The following is a 27,500-nucleotide window of genomic DNA, read 5'->3' as shown; positions in this document are numbered from 1 at the left end:
CACAGACATAGACATAGACATGGATGGATAGAGAGAGAGAGAGACATAGACATAGACATAGACATGGATGGATAGAGAGAGAGAGAGAGACATAGACATAGACATAGACATGGATGGATAGAGAGAGAGAGACATAGACATAGACATGGATGGATAGAGAGAGAGAGAGACACAGACATAGACATGGATGGATAGAGAGAGAGAGAGACACAGACATAGACATAGACATGGATGGATAGAGAGAGAGAGAGACACAGACATAGACATAGACATGGATGGATAGAGAGAGAGAGAGAGAGACATAGACATAGACATGGATGGATAGAGAGAGAGAGAGACATTGACATAGACATGGATGGATAGAGAGAGAGAGAGACATAGACATAGACATGGATGGATAGAGAGAGAGAGAGACATAGACATAGACATGGATGGATAGAGAGAGAGAGAGAGACATAGACATGGATGGATAGAGAGAGAGAGAGACATAGACATGGATGGATAGAGAGAGAGAGAGACATAGACATGGATAGAGAGAGAGAGAGACATAGACATGGATAGAGAGAGAGAGAGACATAGACATGGATAGAGAGAGAGAGAGAGACATGGATAGAGAGAGAGAGAGAGAGACATGGATAGAGAGAGCGAGAGAGGGAAGTCATCGAGAGAGAGACATAGGGAGGGAGAAAAGGACGACAGTGAAAGATGGGAGGCTGGAGGTGAGAATTGGACCGCAAAACTGAGGTAAAAGGTAATGGAAGTGCGCAGCGACCGAAAGAGGGGAACAGGGAGATGGAGCAAGAGGACGAGTTGGAGCTGATAAAGTGATGGGATGTTGAACCGGAGAGTGTTTTCTGGACAGCCCTGGGGAGTTGCGGGCCGCAGCTGGTCCAGTCAGTCACTCGCCTCGCACCGCAGTTTATTTTTGTTCCGGAATCTGCCAGCCCTCGGATTCTAGCCGCGTAAGTGAGCAACAGGGGCTCGGATTACAAAAGCGTACCTTTACACTGAGGCAGTCAGAGCCCTTATAGAAAAAAGTAAAAAGAAAATAAACCTCTCCCCACATCTCCACACTTCTGAGGCAGCGAGAAAACGGATCTGTATACTTCCCCCGAGCCGCTTATTATTTATATATAAAGCAAATAAAAATTCAGAGTCATCGTAGAATCATAAATAGAATGATACAACACGGAAGGAGGCCATTCAGCCCATCGTGCTCATGCCGGCTCTTTGAAAGAGCTATCCAATTAGCCCATTCCCCCTGCTCTTTCCCCATAGCCCTGCAAATTTTTCCTTTTCAATTATATGTCCAGTTCCCTTTTGAAAGTTGCTCTTGAATCAAACGGAAGAAATTTGGGAGTTGGAGGGGGGGAGAAGGGAGCAAGGAAAACCGTCAAAGTCATAACAAAATCGTTGGGTCTACAGGGTGGAGGGTTTGAGAATTGTTCACGGATTTGATTGGCGGAACATGGAATCCATCGGGCTGCGTTTTGCCAGCGGTGCTGCTGTCGGGAAGTGCTGGGAATATTCCCCTTTTTTTCCCCTGCTGCTCTTTTTAATCAACAATAATCTGCATTTATATAGCGCCTTTAACGTAGTAAAATGTCCCAAAGAGCTTCGCAGTAGCGATTATCAGACAGAAATTTGACACGGAGGCACAAAAGGAGACATTAGGACAGGCGACCAGGTACACAGCGGGTAAAAGGGAACGATTCACTCCCGTCTGGTACTGTACGGCCCGTGTGTGTCTCAGTGTCAGCTCCTGTACATGTACAGTACACAGCGGGTAAAAGGGAATGATTCACTCCTGTCTGGGACTGTACGGCCCGTGTGTGTCTCAGTGTCAGCTCCTGTACATGTACAGTACACAGCGGGTAAAAGGGAATGATTCACTCCCGTCTGGTACTGTACGGCCCGTGTGTGTCTGTGTCAGCTCCTGTACATGTACAGTACACAGTGGGTAAAAGGGAACGATTCACTCCCGTCTGGTACTGTACGGCCCGTGTGTGTGTCTCAGTGTCAGCTCCTGTACATGTACAGTACACAGCGGGTAAAAGGGAACGATTCACTCCCGTCTGGTACTGTACGGCCCGTGTGTGTCTCAGTGTCAGCTCCTGTACATGTACAGTACACAGCGGGTAAAAGGGAACGATTCACTCCCGTCTGGTACTGTACGGCCCGTGTGTGTCTCAGTGTCAGCTCCTGTACATGTACAGTACACAGCGGGTAAAAGGGAACGATTCACTCCCGTCTGGTACTGTACGGCCCGTGTGTGTCTCAGTGTCAGCTCCTGTACATGTACAGTACACAGCGGGTAAAAGGGAACGATTAACTCCTGTCTGGGACTGTACGGCCCATGTGTGTCTCAGTGTCAGCTCCTGTACATGTACAGTACACAGCGGGTAAAAGGGAACGATTCATTCCCGTCTGGTACTGTACGGCCTGTGTGTGTCTCAGTGTCAGCTCCTGTACATGTACAGTACACAGCGGGTAAAAGGGAACGATTCACGCCTGTCTGGGACTGTACGGCCCGTGTGTGTCTCAGTGTCAGCTCCTGTACATGTACAGTACACGGTGAGTAAAAGGGACTAATTCAGAAGTAATTCATTGACTGTGAAGTGTTTTAGGACATGAGGATGTGAAAGGCGATATATAAATGCAAGTTCTTTCTTCTTTCCAAAAATTGGCTTGCTATCTGGAACTGTAGGGCTCGTGTGTGTCTCAGTCTCAGCTTCCTATTAAAAGATCCAGAAGTTGAGAATGGACAGAGTTCTGATAGAGGTCTTTACGATTATGAAAGGGTTTGATAGGGTAGATGTGGAGAAAATGTTTCCACTTGTTGGGGGAGACCAGAACTAGGGACCATAAATATAAGATAATCACTAATAAATCCGATAGGGAATTCAGGAGAAACTTCTTTACCCAGAGAGTGGTGAGAATGTGGAACTCGCTCCCACAAGGAGTAGTTGAGGCGAATAACAGAGATACATTTAAGGGGAAGCTCGATAAACACATGAGGGAGAAAGGAATAGAAGGATATGCTGATAGGGTGAGATGAAGGAGGGAGGGAGGAGGCTCGTGTGGAGCATAAACACCAGCACGGACCAGTTGGGCCGAATGGCCTGTTTCTCTTCTGTAGGCTCTATGTCACTATGTAAGAGTTTTCTTTGTTCATCTATCCCCAGTAGTCCAGCACTGTGTCAGTGCCATAAATTTCCCATGTGGGACAAGAGCCCTGGACTGGGCGTTTTAGGTTATTCAATGTGCTCACGGGTGCAAGTGCACTACTTTTATGCCTGATTTTCTACCACACAGTAAAGCCTAAATGTATTCTAGTGAATTAAATAGATATAATAGAAAAATCATAGATTTTGGTAATGTGTAATGGTAGTGCGTAATGTGGAGTGCTGAGTGTTACAGAGAGCTCCGAGTGTGTTACACGGTGATTAATACAGGGCTCCGAGTGTGTTACACAGTGATTGATACAGGGCTCCGAGTGTGTTACACAGTGATTGATACAGGGCTCCGAGTGTGTTACACGGTGATTGATACAGGGCTCCGAGTGTGTTACACGGTGATTAATACAGGGCTCCGAGTGTGTTACACAGTGATTAATACAGGGCTCCGAGTGTGTTACACTGTGATTAATACAGGGCTCCGAGTGTGTTACACAGTGATTGATACAGGGCTCCGAGTGTGTTACACGGTGATTAATACAGGGCTCCGAGTGTGTTACACGGTGATTAATACAGGGCTCCGAGTGTGTTACACGGTGATTAATACAGGGCTCCGAGTGTGTTACACAGTGATTAATACAGGGCTCCGAGTGTGTTACACAGTGATTAATACAGAGCTCCGAGTGTGTTACACAGTGATTGATACAGGGCTCCGAGTGTGTTACACGGTGATTAATACAGGGCTCCGAGTGTGTTACACAGTGATTAATACAGGGCTCCGAGTGTGTTACACGGTGATTAATACAGGGCTCCGAGTGTGTTACACGGTGATTAATACAGGGCTCCGAGTGTGTTACACGGTGATTAATACAGGGCTCCGAGTGTGTTACACGGTGATTAATACAGGGCTCCGAGTGTGTTACACGGTGATTAATACAGAGCTCCAAGAATTTTATCATAGTATCATAGTAGGTTCAGCACAGGAGGAGGCCATTCGACCCATCGTGCCTGTGCCGGCTCTTTGAAAGAGCTATCCAATTAGTTCCACTCCCCTGCTCTTTCCCCACAGTCCTGTAAATTTTTTCCCTTCAAGTATTTATCCCATTCCCTTTTGAAAGTTATTATTGAATCTGCTTCCACCGCCCTTTCAGGCAGCGCATTCCAGATCATAACAACTCACTACATAAAAAAATGTTTCCTCATCTCCCCTCTGGTTCTTTTGCCGATCACCTTAAATCTGTGTCCTCTGGTTACCGACCCTCCTGCCACTGGAAACAGTTTCTCCTTATTTACTCTATCAAAACCCCTCATGATTTTGAACACCTCTATTAAATCTCCCCTTAACCTTCTCTGCTCTAAGGAGAACAATCCCAGCTTCTCCAGTCTCTCCACATAACTGAAGTCCCTCATCCCTGGTACCATTCTAGAAAATCTCCTCTGCACCCTCTCTAAGGCCTTGACATCCTTCCTAAAGTGCGGTGCCCAGAATTGGACGCCATACTCCTGCTGCGGCCTAATCAGTGTTTTATAAAGGTTTAGCATAACCCTCTTTGCTTTTGCACTCTATGCCTCTATTAATAAAGCCCATTTGATTTGCTTTTTTAACAGCCTCCTCAGCTTGCCCTGCCACCTTCAAAGATTTGTGTCTGTGAACCCCCAGGTCTCTCTGTTCCTGCACCCCCTTTAACATTGTCTTCAAAATTTTCCTGACCACCGGCGTTAGGCTGACTGGCCTGTAATTGCCAGGTTTATCCCTCTCCCCCTTTTTTGAACGGGGTGTAACTAGTGAAGACCGATGTGAAGTATTCATTTAGTGCCTCCACAAGAAGATCTCCTTTCTGTCCCTAATTGGCCCCACCCTGCCTTTGACTGCCCTTTTACTGTTTATATATTTATAAAATACTTTTGGGTTCCCTTTTGTATTAGCCACTAATCTAGTCTCATACTCTCTCTTTGCCCCTCTTATATCTTTTCGTAGATCTCCTCGGTACTTTCTGTATTCAGCCTGAACCTGACATTTGTCATAAGCTTCCTTTTTCTGTTTCATTTTAATCTCTATATCTTCAGTCATCCAGGGAGCTCTAGCTTTGGATGCCCTTCCTTTCCCCCTCGTGGGAATGTGTCTACTCACCCTTTATAACTTACTGAAATTTGCCCTCCTCCAGTTAAGTATTTTCACATTTGATTGTTCCGTGTCCTTTTCCATAACTATTCTAAACCTAATGATATTATGATCACTGTTCCCCAGATGCTCCCCCACTGAAACATGGTCCATCTGACCCACTTCATTCCCCAGAACTAGATCCAGCACTGCTTCCTTCCTCATTGGGCTGGAAACACACTGTTCAAGAAAATTCTCTTATACACATTTCAGGAATTCCTCCCCCTCTTTGCCCTTTACACTGTTGCTATCCCACTCTATGCTGGGATAATTGAAGTCCCCCATTAGCACTACTCTCTAGTTCTTGCATCTTTTTGTAATTTGCCTGCAAGCTTGCTCCTCTCTCTCCTTCCCACTATTTGGTGGCCTATAGTATTCACCCACTGAAGAAAGACTTGCATTTATATAGCGCCTTTCACATCCTCAGGATGTCCCAAAGCACTTTACAGCCAATGAAGCATTTTTGAAGTGTAATCACTGTTGTAATGTAGGAAACGCAGCAGCCGATGATTTGCACGGCAAGATCCCACAAACAGCAATGTGATAATCTGTTTTTGAGGTGTTGGTTGAGGGATAAATATTGGCCAGGACACTGGGGAGAACTCCCCTGCTCTTAGAGTCATAGAGTTATACAGCACGGATAGAGGCCCTTCGGCCCATCGTGTCCGCGCCGGCCATCAGCCCTGTCTACTCTAATCCCATATTCCAGCATTTGGTCCGTAGCCTTGTATGCTATGGCATTTCAAGTGCTCATCCAAATGCTTCTTGAATGTTGTGAGGGTTCCTGCCTCCACAACCCTTTCAGGCAGTGAGTTCCAGACTCCAACCACCCTCTGGGTGAAAAAGTTCTTTCTCAAATCCCCTCTAAACCTCCCGCCTTTTACCTTGAATCTATGTCCCCTTGTTATAGAACCCTCAACGAAGGGAAAAAGCTCCTTAGTATCCATCCTATCTGTGCCCCTCATAATTTTGTACACCTCAATCATGTCCCCCCTCAGCCTCCTCTGCTCCAAGGAAAACAAACCCAATCTTCCCAGTCTCTCTTCATAGCTGAAGCGCTCCAGCCCTTCAAAATAGTGCCCATGGGATCTTTTACATCCATCTGAGGGGGCAGACGGGGCCTCGGTTTAACGTCTCTTCCGAAAGACGGCACCTCTGACAGTGCAGCACTCCCTCAGCACTGTACTGAGGTGTAGGCCTAGATTTTGTGCTCAAGTCCCTGGAGTAGGACTTGAACCCATGACCTTCTGACTCAGAGGCAAGAGGCATATGTACCCTGTCTGATCCCTCCTATTTCTGAACTATTCTTTACTCTGGTTCTATTTGTCCCTCTCAGTCCTCTGTGCACCTTGTTTCTCCTCTCTAATGTTTCATCCTGGTTCCCATCCCACCGCCAAATTAGTTTAAACCCTCCCCCACAGCACTAGTTAACCTCCTCGCGAGGACATTGGTCCCAGCTCTGTCGAGGTGCAACCCGTCCATCTTCAACAGATCCCTCCTTCCCCAGAACTGGTCCCAATACCGCAGGAATCTGATGCCCTCCCTCCTGCACCATTTCTCCAGCCACGCATTAACCTGGCTTATCCTACTATTCCTGTACTCACTAGCACGTGGCACTGGGAGTAATCCAGAGATCACTACCTTTGAGGTCCTGCTTTTTTAACTTCCTCCCTAGCTCCTGAAACTCTGACTGAGGACCTCGACTCTTTTCTTTCCTATGTCATTGGTTCCCACGTGGACCACGACTTCTGGAATTTACAGTGATTAATACAGAGCTCCGAGTGTGTTACACAGTGATTGATACAGGGCTCCGAGTGTGTTACACAGTGATTGATACAGGGCTCCGAGTGTGTTACACGGTGATTGATACAGGGCTCCGAGTGTGTTACACAGTGATTGATACAGGGCTCCGAGTGTGTTACACGGTGATTAATACAGGGCTCCGAGTGTGTTACACGGTGATTAATACAGGGCTCCGAGTGTGTTACACGGTGATTGATACAGGGCTCCGAGTGTGTTACACGGTGATTAATACAGGGCTCCGAGTGTGTTACATGGTGATTAATACAGGGCTCCGAGTGTGTTACACGGTGATTGATACAGGGCTCCGAGTGTGTTACACGGTGATTGATACAGGGCTCCGAGTGTGTTACACGGTGATTGATACAGGGCTCCGAGTGTGTTACACGGTGATTGATACAGGGCTCCGAGTGTGTTACACGGTGATTGATACAGGGCTCCGAGTGTGTTACATGGTGATTGATACAGGGCTCCGAGTGTGTTACACGGTGATTGATACAGGGCTCCGAGTGTGTTACACAGTGATTGATAGAGGGCTCCGAGTGTGTTACACGGTGATTGATACAGGGCTCCGAGTGTGTTACACAGTGATTAACTCAGAGCTCTGAATCTGTTACTGAGGACACTAGCCTCTGTGTAGATTATAGGTAGGAAGTTGGATAAATACTTGAAGGTGAAAAATGTACAGGGCTATGGGGAAGGAGCAGTGGAGTAGGACTAATTAGATAGCTCTTTCAGATTGCAGCACAGGGACATTGAGCCGAATGGCAGCCTCCTGTGCTATAAGATTCTATGATACTGTTTGGGGTTTCCCTGTGAATGTTGGCACTGAGGCAGTGAATGCATGGCGAGCTCTGTTGGGAATGAGACAGTGTTAGGGTAACTTTCCGGGCACTGCGCCTTGCAGAGTGAACCCCCTCTACTTGATCCCCAATTGTCCTCCCTGGTGAACAATGCAAAGTCGCACCCTGCACTGGTCATCCACCCGGCTGCAGGTAACTCCTGCCAGGTGTCAGCCATGGCTCAGTGGCCAGCACTCTTGCCTCTGAGTCAGTCAGAATCAGAATCCAGGCCGACACTCCTGGTGCAGTACTGAGGGAGTGCTGCACTGTCAGAGGTGCCATCTTTTGAAGGAGACATTAAACCAAGGCCCCGTCTGCCCCCTCGGGTGGATGTAAAAGATCCCACAGCCACCATTTCGAAGAAGAGCAGGGGGAGTTCTCCCCGGTGTCCTGGGCCAATATTTATCCCTCAACCAGTATCATGAAAAGACTAATTATCTGGTCATTATCACATTGCTGTTTGTGGGATCTTGCTGTGCGCAAATTGGCTGCCCCACTTCCTACGTTCCAACACTTCAAAAGTACTTCATTGGCTGGAAGGCACTTTGGGACTTCCTGAGGTCATGAAAGGCGCTATATAAATGCAAGTTCTTTCTCTCTATCAGGATTGGAAGGATGTGGAGAGCAGATGTGGGCAGGGGTTGCAGACATCAACAATACTTGTTGGCAGCTGGCAAGGCCAAGTATTATTACAGCAATTTGTAATTTACTTAAATACCTTTTCCATATCTGGGAAGGCTCATCTCTTGCACTTCTGGAAAGGATGAGAAGTAAAGCTTGTCTCCTGATGGGTAACTCCTGTCTCACTTCCATCTCTCTCTCTCTCTCTCTCGTGCAGCATTTTTTTGTCTCTCTGCACTTTATCGATACGACTGTGGTCAGTGCTGCTTTAAACTTTCCTCTCTTGTTCCGTCTATGTTCCAAATATGCTATCCCACGCACTCTTCCTCCTTCCAACACAAGAACAGGAGGAGGCCGTTCAGCCCTTCGAGCCTGTTCCGCCATTCAGTTAGATCATGGCTGATCCACACCTCAACTCCATTTACCCGCCTTTGCTCCAATCCCCTTGATACCCAACAAAATAATCTAACAATCTCCAATTGACCCCCAGCATCTGCAGCCTTTCTTGGGAGAGAGAGTTCCAGATTTCCACTCCCCTTTGTGTGAAGAAGTGCTTCCTGACATCACCCCTGAACGGCCTGGCTCTAATTTTAAGATTATGCCCCCTTGTTCTGGACTCCCCCCACCAGAGGAAATAGTTTCTCTCTATCGACCCGATCGAAACCCTTAATCATTTTAAATACCTCGATTACCTCAACCTTCTACACTCACGGGAATACAAACCAAGTTTATGCAACCTGTCCTCAAAGTTTAACCCTTTAAGATCTGGTATCATTCTGGTGAATCTGCACTGCACCCCCTCCAAGGCCAATATATCCTTCCTGAGGTGCGGTGCCCAGAACTGAACGCAGTCTCCAGGTGGGGTCTGACCAAGGCTCTGTACAACTGAAGCATCACTTCCTCTCTTGCATATCAGCCCCCTTCAGATAAAGGCCAATAATCCATTAGTCTTTTTGTTTACTTTTCATAGTATCATAGTGGGTACAGCACAGTAGGAGGCCATTCGGCCCATCGTGCCTGTGCCGGCTCTTTGAAAGAGCTATCCAATTAGTCCCATTCCCCTGCTCTTTTCCCATAGCCCTGTAAATTTTTTCCCTTCAAGCATTTATCCAATTCCCTTTTGAAAGTTATTGTTGAATCTGCTTCCACCGCCCTTTCAGGCAGCGCATTCCAGATCATAACAACTCACTGCGTAAAAATTTTTCCTCATGTCACCTCTGGCTGTTTTGCCGATCACCTTAAATTTGTGTTCTCTTGTTACCGACCCTCCTGCCACTGGAAACAGTTTCTCCTTATTTACTCTGTCAAAACCCCTCACAATTTTGAACACCTCTATTAAATCTCCCCTTAACCTTCTCTGTCCTCAGGAGAACAATCCCAGCTTCTCCAGTCTTTCCACAGAACTGAAGTCCCTCATCCCTGGTACCATTCTAGTAAACCTCCTCTGCACCCTCTTGAAGGCCTTGACATCCTTCCTAAAGTGCGGTGCCCAGAATTGAACACAATACTCCATCTGAGGCCTAACCAGTGTTTTATAAAGGTTTAGCATAACTTCCTTGCTCTTGTACTCTATGCCTCTATTAATAAAGCCCAGGATCCCATTTGCTTTTTTACCAGCCTTCTCAACTTGTCCTGCCAATTTCAAAGATTTGTGTCTGTACACCCCCAGGTTCCTGCACCCCTTTTAAAATTGTACCATTTAGTTTATATTGCCTCTCCTCATTCTTCCTACCAAAATGCATCTTTTTGTACCTGTGCATTAGATTTTAGTGATTTGTGTACCTGGACACCCAAACCTCTTTGCTCCTCCACCGTTTCTAATCTGTCCGCATTAAGAAAATATTCCCATTTGTCCTTCTCTGATCCAAAGTGGATGACCTCACACTTCCCCCATTGAACTCCATCTGCCTCAGTTTTGCCCACACACTTAATCTGTCCATGTCCCTTTGTCACTTCCCGCTGCCATGCACACGACTTACTGTGCCTCTTAACTTAGTGTCAGCTGCAAACTTGGAGATACAACTCATGTGGTATTGAAATCAAAGACCCTTTGCACAGTTTCACACTGTTAACTCATGCGTGCCAAGACTTCAAAGCTGCGTGATTCCTCACCTCCCGCAGTCTTCCCTTCCCCTTACAGTCTTCAGGCTTTTAAAACCCGTGTTTCGAGCGATCTAATCACTGTTGCCTGATTTAACTCATCGCCTTTATTTAATCGTTGCAATTTTGGCAGTGCCTTGCACTTTGTTCCTTCTCACCTTCGCCTTTGTTTATCAAAAAAATAACGAGTTTTAAAAAAATAAAATAAAAAATTTGGAATTCTGGAAAGGGGGGGGCCGTGAAATCTCCCCAACTTTTCCCACAGTCCGGGAAGTAGGGATCAGTGCAGGAGGAGTTAAAAAAAAAAGTGTGGATCCTTTCAGCTGGAATCTGCATGTCAGCTGTTGACAGGAGCAGGCTGTGTAGCGTCAGCTTGTTCAATGGAGAGGAGGAGGTGAGCTGGTGTCTGAATATTCCCCCCCGAAGGGGAAAAAAAATAACCCAAGGGTCAAGGAAAGGGGGAGGGGGCGGGGGAGGGGGAGGGCATCCAGCGAGGGAAGAGAGGTGGCTGAAAATTCCAAAGGGAGACTTCGACTCTGTAAGAAGAGAAAAAAAAAAGTTCGGATAAACTCTTCTTTCGAACGGAGAAAGCGAGCCAAGAGAAATTGTTTAAAGAAAAGAAAGGAGGTAAATCTCCAAGATTCGGCACAGGAGGAGGTGAGTTTGACCATGTCTCCAATCTTAAGTGCTCTCTTTCTCTCTTCTGTGGTGTCACGGATAATGGGGTCCGCAGCCCAGGGTTCAGGACTCCCAGTTTGTATTTAACTACCCATCGGCAGGCGTGGATTATAACTACTTTAACGTGTGGGATAAATCGGCTTTCTGTGTTTTTGTGAGTCGTAGAGTTGGGGGAAGGGGATATTTACTAGTTAACCCCTTCACTGCCCACCAGCCTATAATTATCTGTTTGGAAAATGGCCCCTGTCCATTCTTGACCTACCTATAGGTTTGAATAACATCCATCTCCACCCCCAAAGATCTTGACCAGTGCGATGCTTAGAAACGGAGAAGGGAAGGTGTTGAGTGACGTGTAAGAATTAAATAACAGCTTCCTACAACAAAAACTTGCATTTATGCAACGCTTTTAACGGAGTAAAAACGTCCCAAGCCGCTTCGCAGGAGCGATTATCAAACAAAATTTGACACCGAGCTACACATTAGAACAGGTGATCAAAAGCTTGGTCAAAGAGGTAGGTTTTAAGGAGTGTTTTAAAGGAGGTAGAGAGAGGCGGAGAGGTTTAGGGAGGGAATTCCAGAGCTTAGGGCCCGGGCAGCTGAAGGCACGGCCGCCAATGGTGGAGCGATAAAAATCGGGGATGTGCAAGAGGCCAGAATTGGAGGAGCGAGAAGATCTCGGAGGGTTGTAGGGCTGGAGGAGGTTACAGAAATAGGGGGAGGGCGAGGCCTTGGAGGGAATTGAAAACAAGGATGAGAATTTTAAAATCGAGGTGTTGCCGGACTGGGAGCCGATGTAGGTCAGCGAGCACAGAGGGGGTGATGGGTGAACGGGCAGTGGAGTTTTAGATGAGCTCAAGTTTACGGAGAGTAGAAGATGGGAGGCCGGCCAGGAGAGCTGAATAGTTGAGTCTAGAGGTGAGAAAGGCATGGATGAGGGTTTCAGCAGCAGATGAGCTGAGGCAGGGAGCGGAGACGGGCGATGTTACAGAGGTGGAAGTGGGCGGTCTTGGTGATGGAGAGAATACAACGATTGGCCCCTGAACCTGATCCTGATCCTGATTCAGAATCTGGTTGGGGTCTGGATCTGGATGCACATGGTTTGTCCAAGATCGGATGGCGAATGATGTACAGCGATGGGCATCGTGATGGATGACATCCTGGGCTGTCTGTAAAACCAACCACAGCATTAAGAAATTGAAACCTACCAGTATATCCAGTGACTTAGTGGGTACCCGGAAACACAAGGAAGTAGCGGATCGGAGTAGACTCTGTAGTGTATCTGGCCCATCCCAAAATCCTAACGCACTCCCCCCCCCCAATATCTATCCCAATTCTCCCGTAACTTTTCCCACACAATCTGCCTCCACTCCCTCCCCTGCCACTCACTCACCACCCTCGGTGTCAGCCGGGGATCAGCGGGTAGCCTGCGTCAGAAGCTCATGGGTTCAAGCCCCACTCCAGAGACTTGAGCACATAACCCAGGCTGACACTCCCAGTGCCAGTACTGAGGGAGTGCTGCACTGTTGGAGGTGCCGTCTTTCGGATGAGACGTGAAGCTGAGGCCCCGTCCGCCCTCAGGTGGATGTAAAAGATCCCATGGCCACTATTTTGAAGACGAGGAGGGGGAGTTCTCCCCGGTGTCCTGGGCCAATATTTATCCCTCAACCAACATCACTAAAAAACAGATTATCTAGTCATTAACGCATTGCTGTTTGTGGGATCTTGCTGTGCATAAATTGGCTGCTGCATTTCCCTATATTTCAACAGTGCCTAGACTTCACATGTACTTCATTGGCTGTAAAGCGCTTTGGGACATCTTGAGGTCGTGAAAGGTGCTATATAAATGCAAGTTCTTTCTTTTCTGTGTGTTAACTGTCTGTGCGCCTCAGCTCCACTGACCGTGGCCCTGGTTCTAGAGTTTGTGGCAATCTCAAACATATTGGGATTCACTGTATCTACTCCTTTAAGGATTTTGAATACTTTCTCCCCCCACCCCGAGCCTTCTCTTCTCCACAGTAAACAATCCCAGGCTGGTCCGTCTCTCCACATAGTAAATGCACCGTCTATTCCTGTAAGAACGACTTGTATTCATACAGTGCCTTTCACGATCTCAGGATGTCCCAAAGCACTCTACAGCCAGTGAAGTGCTTTCGAATTGTAGTCACTGTTGTAATGTAGGGAACGCAGTAGCCAATTTGCGCACAGCAAGATCCCACAGACAGCACTGTGATAACCTAACCCTGGTTGAGGGATAAATATTGGCCCAGAACACTGAGGAGAACTCCCCTGCTCTTCTTTGAAATAGTGGCCATGGGATCTTTAACATCCACCTGAGAGGGCGGACAGGGCCTCATCCGAAAGACGGCCCCTCCAACAGAGCAGCACTCCCTCGATACCGGCACTGGGAGTATCAGCCTGGATTATGGGGCTCAAATCTCTGGAGTTGGACTTGAACCCATGACCTGTCTAGGCTCAAGTCTTGTACTTGACCAGATAGGCCAGGAAGGCCCCAGGTTCAGTCTATGCACAATTAGCCAAGGCAGAGGTGAGATTATCAGTTGTCCCCCCAGTGCTTCCGGATTAGAGATGGGGGGGGGAAAGTTCAGCCAAAGTTCCTGCTTCTGTGGTCCTGGTGAGGTGAAGAAATCTATCTGTTTGTAAAGTTCCTTCCTAGCTCTGCACTAGAAGTTAGACTTGGTGTCTGTCCTTACGCTGGTGACCTCTGCTCTTTGCTTTCCTGCTGCCCTGACCCCTGAGCTGCAGGCTCAGTGATTGGCAGGAATCCAGAGGCCGCTGTCAGAGGGCAAAGATCGGTTAAAAACTTGTCTGTCGGCCCCGCGCGTTCAGACTGTTGTCTCGTCCTCCGTGCACTGGAGGCAGATCCAGCTTTAGGTACAAGGAAAACCTGTAGCTGTGGGTGAGGGTATCTCTAGCCTTTCTGTAGCCTGGGTATTGGTCGTGGCTCAGGGGGTCGCATTCTTGCCTCTGAGTCAGAAGGTTCTGAGCGCAAAATCTATAACTGACACTCCCAGGGCAGTACTGGGGGAGTGCTGCACTGTCAGTAGGTGCCATCTTTCAGATGAGATGTTAAACTGAGGTCCCTGCCCCCTCTCAGGTGGATGTAAAAGATCCCACAGCCACTATTTTGAAGAAGAGCAGGGGGAGTCCTCCCAAGTGTCCTGGGCCAATATTTATCCCTCAACCCACATCATTAAAACACATTATTTGGTGATTATCACATTGCTGTTTGTGGGATCTTGCTGTGTGCATATTGGCTGCTGCGTTTCCTACATTACAACAGTGACTACACTTCAAAAAAAGTACTTAATTGGCTGTAAAGAGCTTTGGGACGTCCTGAGGTCGTGAAAAGCCAGTAAAATGCAAGATACTTTTTTATTTGAAACACAGCACCTCTTGTAATGCAGGACTCTGTCTGTACTGCACTGAAGTGTCAGTCTAGGTTACACACTCAAACTCCTGACCTCCATTGACTCAGAGGCAAGAGTGCTGTCCACTGAGCCATCCAATCAATCAATTTGATTGTAACAACGAAGACGCTGGGTTGAAGTTTATTTAACAAGTATTATTGATCATTGATATTAGTCGATCCTTGGAAGTTCTGTAGGGGGGGCCTATTCCACCCCACACTAAACTCAGCCCACCCCCTCCGCCTCCGCCCCCACCTAGGATTAATCTCAATGGCTGCACCCAGAACTCCTAAGATTGGCTTTTATCGTGGCAGAGAAGGAAATGATAATATTGAGATGACTTACAAGGCCGAGCGGATTTTGAGATTCTCCGAAGATTATTTAGGGAGAAAACAAGTCTCAGTGGCAATGAGTCTGGCGTCAGATGCAAGTGAACAGCAGCCAACTCTCAGGTTTGTTTTGTCCATTCTTGGTCATGCTGTTGGAGGGGGTCCCAGATGCAGGAGATTTATTATTTGGCAGGAAGTTTGCACTGACGAGAGGCTAAGTAACACATGCAACATGCCAAGGTACAACGAATTACAAGTGCTCACCATTAAGCTGCCAGGCTGAATTGCTGAATTTATAATTTTTTACCACTTCTGCAATGCTTAAAATAAACAAATGGTTTTCTTTGGATTTCCTTTGACTAATCTGGAGTATCGTTTCAGTTGACTGTTCTCCTGCCTGTTGTCTCTCTCAGTGCTGTTGGTTACACTGTTGATTAACACAATATTTCCAGCTTCTCTTTCTTCATTCATAAGCTTCCAGAAAGTTCTCCCTCCGCACTCTCGTTTATAGGACAGTACAGACCGGAAGAGACACTGCAGTCAATCTCGCCCCTCCCAAAAAACTGATAACCCCTCAATCTTCCACCCCCTCCAACTATCCACTCACTCCTCCCTCAGGCTCCCCACTCCCTCCTGTCACCATTCCAGTACATTCCTCACCCTCTGCATAATGGAGTTAGATCCAATCCGACTGTGCACCTCCCCCCTTCTAAACTTCACTCCCTGTCCCCTGGTTTTAGGCTTGTTGCAATGCCATAGAACCATTGAGGTTTACAGCACGGAAGGAGTCCATTCGACCCACCTTGTAAGTGCTGACTCTTTGCTGGAGCAATCCAAAACTAATCCCACTGCCCTGCCCTCTCCCCACAGTCCTGTATCTTCCTCTGCTTCAAGTATTTATCCAATTTTCCTTTATTAAAGATGATCTGGACCATTCATCCATCTGTCTGTCTATCTGTCTGTATCTATCTACCTCTGTATCTATATGTATCTATCTATATGTATCTTTCTATCTCTATCTATATGTATCTTTTTATCTCTCTATCTATATGTATCTATCTATATGTATCTATCTCTGTATCTGTATGTATCTATCTATCTATCTATCTGTATCTTTCTATCTATATCTATCTATCTGCGTGTATCTATCTATCTATTGATATGTGTATCCATCCTTTATTGGAAACACTGAGAATGATGCATGTTTGAAACAAACTGAACGTCTGATCAGAATGTGGTGAGCTGATCCCCACTGTGACCTCTAGGGTTGAGGGCTGTTCGAGGTGGGTGGTCTCTGATGAATGCACTGTTGGAGTTGATATTGAGATGATCACCGCGGATAAGCTGAGGCAAACGCCATGATTGTTCTTGTGAATTGTTTTAAGCCGTGCCCTTGATGGCGCAGAGTGACAGGGGCTTTCCCCTCGAGTGACGTTGCGTACTAGATAAAGTACGACTGACCCTAGTCAGATCACACAGTGTCCACTGTTGACTGTGGGTTCATGAGCCATATCCTGCCCTATGATCCCCTCTTACTATCTGATAACACTTGTCCAATTTGGTATGAGGCAACTTCTCTGCACTTCTGCCAGCCCATGAAACTCGTTTTACATGGTGTTCAAAGCACCGTGATCATTGCCTCTCCAATGATCTGGTGTGTGTAGCACCAAGTCATACAGACCAGAAGGGACTGGCTTTGATCCACAGTCTGTGCCATTAGTTGATCACAGTTAAAGAAAGAATGTGCGCCTTACACATCCTCAGAATGTAATGAAGTTCTTTTTGAAGTTTAGTCACAGTTGTAATGTAGGAAACGTGGCAGCCAATTTGTGCACAGCAAGATCCCACAAACTGCGGTGAAAAAAATGAACAGTTAATCAGTTTTTGGTGATGTTGGTTGAAGGATAAATATTATCCAGGACCCCTCCCTCCTCGAATCGAGCCACGAGATGTTTTACGTCCACCTGAGGGGGCAGACGGTTTAATGTCTCATCCGAAAGACGGCACCTCTGACAGTGCAGCACTCCCTCACTATTACGATGAAGTGACGGCCTAGCTTATCTGCTCAAATCCTGCAGCAGGGCTTAAACCCACAATCTTCTGACTCACACTCACAGTGGTAAGAATTCTACCAATGAGCTAAGGCTGATACTTGGGCACCACAATTTGCCTCAGCTCATTCTGCCCTCTCCCCAACCACCCCCCGCCCCCCCACCTCCCCTCTCCCCCGGGGTAAGGATGGGAAAACCTAACCGGGGTTGATCACTGTCCTGGTGCAACTTTGTGTGTATGGACATTGGGCGAGGACAGGATTGGTTTTGGTTGTGAGACCTTCCACAGTTGAATAGCTTCCTGAAACTCACTCACTCAGGAAGAAGAGCCGCTCTAATGGTGTACCTCAGGGTTGCTGGCACTCCTGGAACTGCGTGTGTCAGACCCCTTCGGGTAGGAGAGAAAATCGGGGGTGGGTGGGGGGGGGGAGAACAATGAACCTTGCTCTGAAGCCCTCCCCCCTCCATCCGGCAGTAACAGCTGATAAAAGAAAAAGAAAGAAATCACGTTTCTATCGCACTTTTCACGACCTCAGGACGTCCCAAAGCGCTTTACAGCCAATGAAGTACATTTTTTTGAAGTGTAGCCACTGTTGTAATGTAGGAAACACAACAGCCAATTTGTGCACAGCAAGATCCCACAAACAGCAATGTGATAATGGCCTGTTTTAGTGATGTTGGTTGAGGGATAAATATTGGCCCAGGACACCAGGGAGAACTCCCCTTCTTCGAGATAGTGGCCGTGGGATCTTTTACATCCACCTGAGAGGGGCAGACGGGGCCTCGGTTTAACATCTCATCCGAAAGATGGCACCTCCGACAGTGCAGCACTCCCTCGCTACTGGACTGGAGTATCAGCCTGGATTATGGGGCTCAAGTCTCTGGAGTGGGAGTTGAACCCCACGACAACCTTCTGCATTGGAGGCGAGAGTGTTGCCCACTGAGCCAAGGCTGACATTGCTTACAGACCGACATCTCGCTGCCTGTTGACGATTGCTGTACTTACCTGTCCCCTTTCCACAGTCCTGTACAGTAGTAACTTTGTGGTTATGGCACTAGACTAGCAAGCCACCATGGCAAATTGTGAAATTGAATTTAATTATTCCGGTATATTATGGGCTGGCCATGATAAAAACCCAACTGACTCACTAATGTCCTTCAGGGAAGGAAACCTGCCGTCTGGGCCTACACGTGACTCCCGTCCCACACTATGTGGTTGACTCTTCGGGGCAACTAGAGTTGGGCAATGAATATTGCTTTGCCATTGTCGCCCACATCCCAAGAACACATGAAAAAATGTTATAAGGGACCAGAGTTGTATCTATGCTCTGGTTTTCCAGTTAGTGATCCCCTCCTGATATCCAGTGGAAAGACACTTCAAATGGACTGTCTCACAATCAGTTAGCATTGGATCGAACTTAATTTTTCCGATTGCTTCTCACGCCAGGAGTTCAGTATGTTTACAAAGTTCTAGTGCACAATCCTAGGTGCCTCCCCTCGTATGGTAATGGCTAGTCTTGACAAACTTAACGAAACAGCCCAGACACATCACATCCAATGAATTATCATCCCCGATGAGGGGGACAGGAAGGGCTCCCAAAGCTGGACCTCCCTGGATGACTAAAGATACAGAGATTAAAATGTACAAAAAAAGGAGGCTTATGATGAATGTAAGGTTCATCATACAGTAGAGAACCAGGCTAAATACAGAAAGTACAGAGGAGATCTAAAAAAGGGAATAAGAGGGACAAAGAGAGATTTATGAGACTAGATTAGCGGCTATCATAAAAGGGAATCCAAAAGTCTTTTATAAACAAACAAACAGTATAAGGTTAGTCAAAGGCAGGGTGGGACCAGTTAGGGACAAAAAAGGAGATCTTCCTGTGGAGGCAGAGGGCATGTCTGAGGCACTAAATGAATACTTCACATTGGTCTTCACTTGAGAAGAGGATGCTGCCATTGGAGCAGTAAAGGAGGAGGTAGGAGCGATATTGGATAGGATCAAAATAGATAAAGAGGAGGTACTTAAAAGATTGGCAGTACTCAAAGTAGAAAAGTCACCGGGTCCAGATGGGATGCATCCCAGGTTACTGAGGGAAGTAAGGGTGGAAATTGCAGAGACTCTGGCTACAATCTTCCAATCCTCCTTCGATACGGGGACGGTGCTGGAGGATTGCAAATATTACACCCCTGTTCAAAAAAGGGGAGAGGGATAAACCCGATAATTACAGGCCAGTCAGTCTAACGTCAGTGGTGAGTGTTGTTGATGTTGTGTATATGGACTTTCAAAAGGCATTTGATAAAGTACCACATAATGGACTTGTTAGCAAAGTAAAAGCCCATGGGATTAATGGGACAGTGACAGTGTGGATACAAAATTGATTCGGGAACAGAAAGCAGAGAGTAGTGGTGAACGGTTGTTTTTCAGACTGGAGGGAAGTATACAGTGGTGTTCCCCAGGGGTCAGTATTAGGACCACTGCTCTTTTTAATATATATTAATGACCTGGGCTTGGTTATCGAGGGTATAATTTCAAAGTTTGCAGATGACATGACACTCGGAAATGTAGTAAACAATGTGGAGGATAGTAACAGACTTCAGGAGGACAGAGACAGACTGGTGAAATGGGCAGTCACATGGCAGATAAAATTTAATGCAGAGAAGTGTGAAGTGATACATTTTGGTAGGAAGAATGAGGAGAGGCAATATAAACTAAATGGTACAATTTTAAAGGGGGTGCAGGAACAGGGAGACCTGGGGGTGAATGTACACAAATCATTGAAGGTGGCAGGACAAGTTGAGAAGGCTGTTAAAAAAGCAAATGGGATCCTGGGCTTTATAAATAGAGGCATAGAGTACAAAAGCAAGGAAGTTGTGCTAAACCTTTATAAAACACTGGTTAGGCCTCAGCTGGAGTATTGTGTTCAATTCTGGGCACCGCACTTTAGGAAGGGTGTCAAGGCCTTGGGGGAGGGTGCAGAGGAGATTTACTAGAATGGTACCAGGGATGAGGGACTTCAGTTATGTGGAGAGACTGGAGAAGCTGGGATTGTTCTCCTTAGAACAGAGAAGGTTAAGGGGAGATTTGATCGAGGTGTTCAAAATCATGAACGGTTTTGTAAATAAGGAGAAACTGTTTCCAGAGGCAGGAGGGTCGGTAACCAGAGGACACAGATTTTAGGTGATCGGCAAAAGTTCCAGAGGCGACACGAGGAAACATTTTTTTACGCAGCGAGTTGTTCTGATCTGGAATGCGCTGCCTGAAAGGGCGGTGGAAGCAGATTCAATAATAACTTTCAAAACGGAATTGGATAAATACTTGAAGGGGAAGAATTTACAGGGCTATGGGGAAAGTGCCGGGGAAAGGCACTAATTGGATAGCTCTTTCAAAAAGCTGGCACAGGCACGATGGGCCGAATGGCCTCCTCCTGTGTTGTACCTACTATGATACTATGATGCCCCTCATGGCTTCACCCTCCCTATCTCTGTAACCTCCTCCAACTCTACAACCCCCGCCCCTTCTCCCCCCACCACCCCAATCTCTCTGTTCCTCTGAATCTGGCCTCTTGTGCATTCCCCCTCCCTCCCATCGCTCCACCATTGGCGGCCGTGCCTTCAGCTGCCTAGGCTCTGGAATTCCCTCCCTAAACCTCTCTGTCTCTTTTGACTCTCTCTCCTCCTTAAAACCTACCTCTTTGACCGAGCTTTTGATCACCGCTCCTAATGCCTCCTTCTTTGTATCGGCGTCCATGTTTCTCTGTGAAGCCCCCCTGGGACGTTTTTTCTATGTTAAAGGCCCTATATAAATGCAAGTTGTTGTTGTTGAATTTCGTTTGATAGTGCAGTGTGTGTTATGGAGGCAAAAGCTTAAGCCCGTTTTGTGCATAGCAAGATCCCGCAAACAGAGTTGAGGGAGGAATATTGGCCAGGAGATTGATGAGAATTCCCTGTGTTCTTTTGTGTAGTGGCATGGAAATCCTTACCATTGGGCTGAAGCACTGGGAAAGGTAGATGGAGGGGGGAACCTCGGTTTAAGGTCTCATCTGGGGCACAGTGCGTGCAGTGAAATGTGGAACCTCAAATCAGGAGGGCTAAAAGTTCAGCGATTCATTTGAAATGTTTTGCCTTTTCAGAAATAGTTAACAAGTGCTTTTGTTTTGATAATGGCTGATTTCGTTTCTTACTTTTTAAAAAATGTACTGTATTTTAATGACCCCTGCGTCCCCCTAACTGGCCCTCTGAGGCCTGAGGCTTTATCTGATTGAAGGATTTTAAAGGGGGTGCAGGATCAGAGAGACCCGGGGGTTCACAGACACAAATCTTTGAAGGTGGCAGGACAAGTTGAGAAGGCAGTTTAAAACAGCAGATGGGATCCTGGGCTTTATTAATAGAGGCACAGAGTACAAAAGCAAGGAGGTTATGCTAAACCTTTATAAAACACTGGTTAGGCCTCAGTGTTCAATTCTGGGCACTGCACTGTAGGAAGGATGTCCAGGCCTTCAAGAGGGTGCAGAGGAGATTTACTGGAATGGTGCCAGGATGAGGGACTTCAGCTCTGTGGAGAGACTGGAGAAGCTGGGGTTTGTTCTCCTTAGAGCAGAGAAGGTTGAGGGGAGATTTAATAGAGATGTTCAAAATTCTGAGGAGTTTTGATAGAGTAAATGAGGAGAAACTGTTTCCAGTGGCAGGAGGGTCGGTAACCAGAGGACACAGATTAGATAATTGGCAAAAGGAACAGAGGGGGAGATGAGGAGAAATATTTTTACGCAGCGAGTTGTGATGATCTGGAATGCGCTGCCTGAAAGGGCGGTGGAAGCAGATTCAATAGTAACTTTCAAAAGGGAATTGGATAAATACTTGGAGAGGAGAAAATTGCAGGAATGTGGAGAAAGAGGAGGGGAGTGGCATTTATTGGACAACTCTTTCAAAGAGCTGGCACAGACACGATGGGCTGAATGGCCTCCTTCTGTGTTGTAAGATTCTATGAACACAGCAGTAACAAACTGCTGTGACTGGGCGTGAACGTCAGACCAGGTACCCTGGGTTCAGACCTGATTGTTGGGTCACCCTGACTTGTAACCTGCCCCAAGGTGATATGTACCATCCTTAAGTGATCTCCATGCTGATTATTTCAATCAGTGTTGTGGTTCTTTATGAAAAGAGCAAATGCATTCACTGGTAGAAAGTAAGGGGAATGTTTTTTGTGTTTGTGAACGTCCTTCTGACTGAGGGTGAGATGGAAGATAAACACAGAATGTCCAACTCATTTCTGAACAATTGCCCCCTTTTTTTGTAAAAGAACCGCATTTACCTCATTACTTAGTACTGGAGCTAATCCCACAGAGATAGGCCTCACCCCATACTGGAGCTAATCCCACAGAGATAGGCCTCATTCCATACTGGAGCTAATCCCTCAGAGATAGGCCTCATTCCATACTGGAGCTAATCCCTCAGAGTTAGGCCTCACCCCATACTGGAGCTAATCCCACAGAGATAGGCCTCATTCCATACTGGAGCTAATCCCTCAGAGATAGGCCTCACCCCATACTGGAGCTAATCCCACAGAGTTAGGCCTCACCCCAACTGGAGTTAATCCCACAGAGTTAGGCCTCACCCCAACTGGAGTTAATCCCACAGAGTTAGGCCTCATTCCATACTGGAGCTAATCCCACAGAGGTAGGCCTCATTCGAACTGAGAGAGCTTTCATTTATATAGTGCCTTTCACAGCCTCTGGACGTCCCTAAACGCTGCCGACTATTATTGGCATCCAATTTGCACACGGCAAGGTCCTACAAACAGCAATGTAATAACTGACCAGATATTCTGCTTTTTAGTGATATTGGTTGAGGGATAAATATTGGCCAGGACACAGGGGAGAACTCCCCTGCTGTTCTTCACAATAGTGCCATGGGATCTTTTACGTCCACCTGAGAGGGCAGACGGGGGCCTCGGTTTAACGTCACATCTGAAAGACGCCTTCTCTTGCTTAATTATTTTCAAATCCCTCCGTGGCCTCGCCCCTCCCTCTCTCTGTAACCTCCTCCAGCCCTACAACCCTCCGAGATGTCTGCACTCCTCCAACTCTGGCCTCTTACGCATCCCCGATTTTTATCGCTCCTCCATTGGCGGCCGTACCTAGCTCCTAAGCTCTGGAATTCCCTCCTTAAACCTCTTTGCTTCCCTCTCCTCCTTTTAAGATGTTCCTTAAAACCTACCTCTTTGACCAAGCTTTTGGTCACCTGTCCTAATTTCTCCTTATGTGGCTCGGTGTCAAATTTTGTCTGACAACATTCCTGTGAAGCGCCTTGGGACGTTTTCACTATGTTAAAGGCGCTATATAAATGCAAGTTGTTGTTGTAAGTAGTGTTGGGGGCTTGTGGGGAGGAAAGAGGTGGGTAAATTGTAACCGGGGAGGGGGGGGGAGAAGAGGAGAGGAGGGGGGGGGAGAAGAGGAGAGGAGGGGGGGGGGAGAAGAGGAGAGGAGGGGGGGGGAGAGGAGAGGAGAGAGGAGGGGGGGGGGAGAAGAGGAGAGGAAGGGGGGGAGGAAGAGGAGAGGGAGGGGGGGGGGAGAAGGGGGGAGAAGAGGAGAGGAGGGGGGGGGAGAAGAGGAGAGGAGGGGGGGGAGAAGAGGAGAGGAGGGGGGGGGAGAAGAGGAGAGGAGGGGGGGGGAGAAGAGGAGAGGAGGGGGGGGAGAAGAGGAGAGGAGGGGGGGAGAAGAGGAGAGGAGGGGGGGGGGAGAAGAGGAGAGGAGTGGGGGGAGAAGAGGAGAGAGGAGTGGGGGGAGAAGAGGAGAGGAGTGGGGGGAGAAGAGGAGAGGAGTGGGGGGAGAAGAGGAGAGGAGTGGGGGGAGAAGAGGAGAGGAGTGGGGGGAGAAGAGGAGAGGAGTGGGGGGAGAAGAGGAGAGGAGTGGGGGGAGAAGAGGAGAGGAGTGGGGGGAGAAGAGGAGAGGAGTGGGGGGAGAAGAGGAGAGGAGTGGGGGGAGAAGAGGAGAGGAGTGGGGGGGAGAAGAGGAGAGGAGGGGGGGGAGAAGAGGAGAGGAGGGGGGGGAGAAGAGGAGAGGAGGGGGGGGAGAAGAGGAGAGGAGGGGGGGAGAAGAGGAGAGGAGGGGGGGGAGAAGAGGAGAGGAGGTGGGGGGAGAAGAGGAGAGGGGGGAGGAGAGGAGGGGAGGAGAGGGGAGAGGAGGGGGGAGAGGGAGGAGGGTGGGGGGAGGAGGTGGGGGGAGAGGAGGAGGAGGAGGAGGGGGGGAGGGGGGAGGGAGAGGAGGAGGAGGAGGAGGAGGAGGAGGGGGGAAGAGGAGGAGGAGGAGGAGGGGGGAAGAGGAGGGGTGCTGGTGGGGTTTCAGAAGCTGCAACTCCGGAAGTGGACAGTGATAGTTACAAATCCAGGCAACAAGTCAGCAAAAATAATCAGGAGCAGAGAGGCGACGGGAGCTGATTACACCTGTTCAATAATCAGCAGAGTGCTTGATTTGCTGCCCGCCCCCAACGGGTTCCTTACCCAGCAGGGAACGAGAGCTGACCAAAAAAAAAATGGGAGCAGTACTGGGAGGGGGCAAGTGAGAGTCGTCTGCACTCACTGCCGATTAAAACACGAGCGCTGTCATGGTCATAAAGTGATCAGACCTGCCCCCCCCATCTCCCATCACCCACGGCCATTGGCGTTTAAATCTATGAAGTTCAGAGCTGTACTCTCTGGGGGGGGAGAAGGACCCACACGTACGATGCTGATCAAAGGATGACATTAATCTGTTGTAAAAATAGCCCTGGGCTGAGAAGTGTGGCCCCAGAGCTATTTCCACCCCTGTAGGGACGCAGCTGGTCTGTCCATCAAAGGCGTCAGCTGAAACCACTCTGGCAGCCAGCTGGAGAGTTGCATTTGACCGCCTGATGCAACAGCCTGCAACACTTACCCACCAAGAGCCCGCTCTCATCGGTGTGTGAGACACGCTCACTCATCCAGTCGTCCAGAACGTTCCATACTGCAAAAAGGGACGATGCGTAGAATTTCCAGCACAGAAACAGGCCATTCGGCCCAACTGGTCTATGCTGGTGTTTATGCTCCACACGAGCCTCCTCCCTCCCCTCTTCATCTCACCCTATCAGCATATCCTTCTATTCCTTTCTCCCTCATGTGTTTATCGAGCTTCCCCTTAAATGTATCTATGTTATTCACCTCAACTAGTCCTTGTGGGAGCGAGTTCCACATTCTCACCACTCTCTGGGTAAAGAAGTTTCTCCTGAATTCCCTATTGGATTTATTAGTGACTATTTTATATTTATGGCCCCTGGTTCTGGTCTCCCCCACAAGTGGAAACATCTTCTCTCCGTCTACCCAATCAAACCCTTTCATTATCTTAAAGGCCTCTATCAGGTCACCCCTCAGTCTTCTCTTTTCCAGAGAAAAGAGCCCCAGCCTGTTCAATCTTTCCTGATAGGTATAATCTCTCAGTTCTTGGATCGTCCTTGTGAATCTTTTCTGCACCTTCTCCAGTGCCTATTTTTCCTTTTTATAATATGGAGACCAGAACTGTTCACCGTAATCCAAGTGTGTCTAACCAAGGCTACTGGGAGTGAATGGGAAGGGGTTTGATCCAGTGGATTCTGTACAGTGGGAGTGAATGGGAAGGGGTTTGATCCAGTAGTTTATATACAGTGGGAGCGAATGGGAAAGGGTTTGATCCAGTGGTTTATATACAGTGGGAACGAATGGGAAAGGGTTTGATCCAGTGGTTTATATACAGTGGGAGCGAATGGGAAGGAGTTTGATCCAGTGGTTTATATACAGTGGGAGCGAAGGGGGAAAAGGTTTAATCTGGTGTCATTCTGTACAATCAGCTTTGAAATGGAAAAGTTTGCTCCCGTGGGATCCTGTACAGTGAAAGAGAGAAGGGAAAGTTTGCCTTTATGTCGCGATACACTTCACATATAACGAGTGAGTTCACACTGCAAACCCAGCTGCCATTTTGGACACACCAAGATCACAATAAAAGCTCAAATCTTGGGAATAGATAAGAAATTGTCTGATGGGTAGAAAACAATGAGTATTAGTTCGAGGAGTTAGGTTGGGGTAGGAGAGGAAGGTTGCTAATCAGATGTGAGATAATCTGAGATAGATCGCTTTTTGGCAACCAAAGGTATTAAGGGATATGGGCCAAAGGCAGGTACATGGAGTTAGATCACAGATCAGCCATGATCTTATCAAATGGCGGAGCAGGCACGAGGGGCTGAATGGCCTACTCCTGTTCCTACGGTCCTATGGTCCTATGTCCTAGGGAATCAGTGTTGGGACAACTACTGATTCTGATTTACATCAATGGCATGAATTTAACGAGAAGTTGCATTTATAAAATGTCTTTAACGTGCAAAAGAAGCCCCGAGTCCCGTTCACCCATCACCCCCGTGCTCACTGACCTACATCGGCTCCCAGCCCGGCAATGCCTCGGTTTTAAAATTCTCACCCTTGTTTTCAAATCCCTCCACAGCCTCGCAACCTCCGTATCTCTGTAACCCCCTCCAACCCTCCGAGGTCTCTGCGCTCCTCCAATTCTGGCCTCTTGACTATCCCCGATTTCCATCGCTGCGCCATTGGGCGGCCGTGCCTTCAGCTGCCTTGGTCCTAAGCTCTGGAATTCCCTCCCTAAACCCCTCCGCCTCTGTACCTCTCTCTCCTCCTTTAAGACGCTCCTTAAAACCTACCTTGTTGACCAGATATCTCCTTTTGCGCCTCGGTGTCAAAGTTTGTTTGATTACGCTCCTCAGAAGCGCTGTGGGACGTCTCACGACGTTAAAGATACTATACAAACACAAGGTGGTGGTGTTGTAATGAGACAAAAATGGACGCTGAGACAAAGAAGGAGCTGCTAGGAGTGGGGACCAGAAATGTGGTCAAAGAGGTGGTCTTAAAGGGGTGTAGGGAGGGAATTTCAGATCGTGGGGCCGAGACGGTTGAAGGTATGAGTGAAAGGAGGAGATGTGTATAAGAGGCCAGTCGAAGGAATGGTGAGCTTTGGCGGTGGGGTTGTAGGGAGGTTACAGAGATAGGGAGGGGACGAGGCCGTGGAGGGATTGAAGGATGAGAATTTTAAAATCGAGGCGTTGGGGGGCCTGAGAACCAATGTAGGTCAGCGAGCACAGGGGTGATGGGTGATTGGCTTAGTGTAGGATAGGATGGAGGCTGCAGAATTTTGGATAAGCTGAAGTTTGTGGAGGGTGGAGAATGGGAGGCCGACCAGGAGAGGATTGGAGTAGTTGAGTCCGGAGGTGACAAAGGCATGGACGAGGGATGCTCGGCCACTATTTCAAAGAAGAGCAGGA

At 47.8% G+C, this 27,500-nt stretch overlaps 1 protein-coding gene across 6 annotated transcripts in view; it reads left to right on the top strand.

The window, feature by feature from the left end:
* Positions 1-27,500, top strand: part of spega (striated muscle enriched protein kinase a) — a 347,514-nt gene that overhangs the window by 17,480 nt on the left and 302,534 nt on the right. Inside the window, exon 1 of one of the 6 annotated variants that reach the window (XM_067986979.1) lies at positions 11,175-11,357. The exons of the other annotated variants lie outside the window; for them this stretch is intronic. The gene's annotated coding sequence lies outside the window, so the exon portion shown is untranslated. Of the gene's footprint in view, positions 1-11,174; positions 11,358-27,500 lie in introns of those variants that run through there. 6 annotated transcript variants of the gene reach the window in all.

The sequence above is a fragment of the Heptranchias perlo genome, chromosome 7 (assembly GCF_035084215.1).
Source record: "Heptranchias perlo isolate sHepPer1 chromosome 7, sHepPer1.hap1, whole genome shotgun sequence".
Classification (NCBI taxonomy): domain Eukaryota; kingdom Metazoa; phylum Chordata; class Chondrichthyes; order Hexanchiformes; family Hexanchidae; genus Heptranchias; species Heptranchias perlo.
Note: the sequence above shows the minus strand (reverse complement) of the source record. Positions and strands in the feature narration are given on the sequence as shown.